Source organism: Oncorhynchus gorbuscha, linkage group LG09, assembly GCF_021184085.1.
Source record: "Oncorhynchus gorbuscha isolate QuinsamMale2020 ecotype Even-year linkage group LG09, OgorEven_v1.0, whole genome shotgun sequence".
In the NCBI taxonomy this organism is placed as follows: Eukaryota; Metazoa; Chordata; class Actinopteri; order Salmoniformes; family Salmonidae; genus Oncorhynchus; species Oncorhynchus gorbuscha.
The window spans coordinates 10,986,664-10,989,234 of record NC_060181.1 but is presented as its reverse complement, the minus strand read 5'-3'; positions in this window follow the sequence as shown (position 1 = coordinate 10,989,234).

Below are 2,571 nucleotides of genomic sequence, written 5' to 3'. Positions count from 1 at the left end.
TCCCCCCTTATCTCAGCTCGCTGGTCAGCATAGCATCACACACCTGTAGCACGCGCTCCAGCAGGTATATCTCTCTGGTCACTCACCAAAACCAATTCTTCCTTTGGCCGCCTCTCCTTCCAGTTCTCTGCTGCCAGTGACTGGAACGAACTTCAAAAATCTCTGAAACTGGAAACAGTTATCTCCCTCACTAGCTTTAAGCACCAGCTGTCAGAGCAGCTCACAGATTACTGCACCTGTACAAAGCCCATCTATAATTTACCCCAAACAACTCCCTCTTCCCCTACTGTATTTATTTATTTATTTAGCTCCTTTGCACCCCATTATTTTTATTTCTACTTTGCACATTCTTCCACTGCAAATCTACCATTCCAGTGTTTTACTTGCTATATTGTATTTACTTCGCCACCATGGCCTTTTTTTGCCTTTACCTCCCTTATCTCACCTCATTTGCTCACATCATATAGACTTATTTTTCTACTGTATTATTGACTGTATGTTTGTTTTACTCCATGTGTAATTCTGTGTTGTTGTATGTGTCGAAATGCTTTGCTTTATCTTGGACAGGTTGCAGTTGTAAATGAGAACTTGTTCTCAACTTGCCTACCTGGTTAAATAAAGGTGAAACAAATCAAATAAATAAATTGTCATTTACGTTTCCCCTGTCCAGATGCATCTACAGTGTCTGTCCTCACAGAGATGCGTAGGACCTAGCCCATGAAATCAGCCCTAGCCTGTACAGGAACCTTCTGTAGCTCAGTTGGTAGAGCATGGCGCTTGTAACGCCAGGGTAGTGGGTTCGATTCCCGGGACCAACCATACGTAAAATGTATGCACACATGACTGTAAGTCGCTTTGGATAAAAGCGTCTGCTAAATGGCATATATTATATATAGGAAGCCAGTGTAGAGTTCTAGTCAGGATTCTAGCAGCCATTGTTTAGCACTAACTGAAGTTTATTTAGTGCTTTATGCGGGTAGCCGGGAAAAGTAAAGCATTGCAGTAGTCTAATCTAGAAGTGACAAAAGCGTGGATACATTTTTATGTATAATTTTTTACAAAAAGTTTCTGATTTTTGCAATGTTACGAAGATGGAAAGAAAATATGTCCTTTAAATATTCTTGATATGTTCTTCAAAAGAGAGATCAGGGTCCAGAGTAACGCCGAGGTCCTTCGCAGTTTAATTTGAGACGACTACAACCATTAAGATTAATTGTCAGATTCAACAGCAGATCTCCCTGTTTCTTGGGAACAAAAACTAGCATCTCTGTTTTTGTCAAAGTTTAAAAGTATAGAATATCCACTTCCTTATGTCTGAAACACAGGCTTCCAGGGTGGGCAATTGGGGGCTTAACCATGTTTCAACGAAATGTACAGCTGTGTGTCTTCCGCATAGCAGTGAAAGTTGACATTGTGTTTCCGAATGACATCACCAGGAGGTAGAATATATAGTGAATCGCATCTGCAGTTCCACAAACTGGCCACCGCGTGGAGACAAAGAAGAAGCTCGTCCCTTCTCTTACTGGCTCCTCCATCAATTTCTGAGTTTCATAGAACTCTAAAATCATTATAACCTATTGTTCCCAACAGAGAACAAAGCTCGCCAGTTTGTAGTCCTAAAACCCGGAAATATATTACCTCTGGTTCGTTCAGCCATCCCTATGGGAAATATTAACGGGGAATGAAAAAAATACATATCTATGCATTTATAATATAATAATATATGCCATTTAGCAGACGCTTTTATCCAAAGCGACTTATAACATTTATTTAACAAGACAAGTCTGTTAAGAACAAATCATTATTTGCAATGATGGCCAAACACGGTCGACGCTGGGCCAATTGTGCGCTGCCCCACGGGACTCCCAACAACATTCGTATGTGATACAGCCTGGAATCGAAACAGGGACTGTAGTGACGCCTCTTGCACTGCTTTAGACCACTGCGCCACTCGGGATGACGAAAATAATGTCGGAGGTTAACACAGGTTTAGGAGCTCTTATCCGGTTTGTTCTACGATATAATAGCAGTCAGTTAACATTACCCTAATCAATTATTAATCATTTTTGCGCTTTATTTTTTCATCATTACATAGATTTTTTTGAATAAAAAAATTGAAGTTAGCCGATGAAGATGATATTCATAGAACAACACGTATTATGTTCACCACAGACAGACCTTCACCACAGACTCTACAAACACGCCATTCATTTTTTCCGGAGTTGGCGGAGTTAATGCCTACAGTTAATGCCTACAGTTAATGCCTACAGTTAATGCCTACAGTTAATGCCTACAGTTAATGCCTACAGTTAAGGCCTACAGTTAATGCCTACAGTTAATGCCTACAGTTAATGCCTACAGTTAATGCCTACAGTTAATGCCTACAGTTAATGCCTACAGTTAATGCCTACAGTTAATGCCTACAGTTAATGCCTACAAAATACGTCATTACTCTTTATCTCTATGATGCCTTCAGCCGTGAACAAACTGATGTTATGCTGGAAACCCGTTCGTTAGTTATAGACTGTAGGCGAGATCACACTTTATCCGCTTCTAGTAGCACACCTCTCT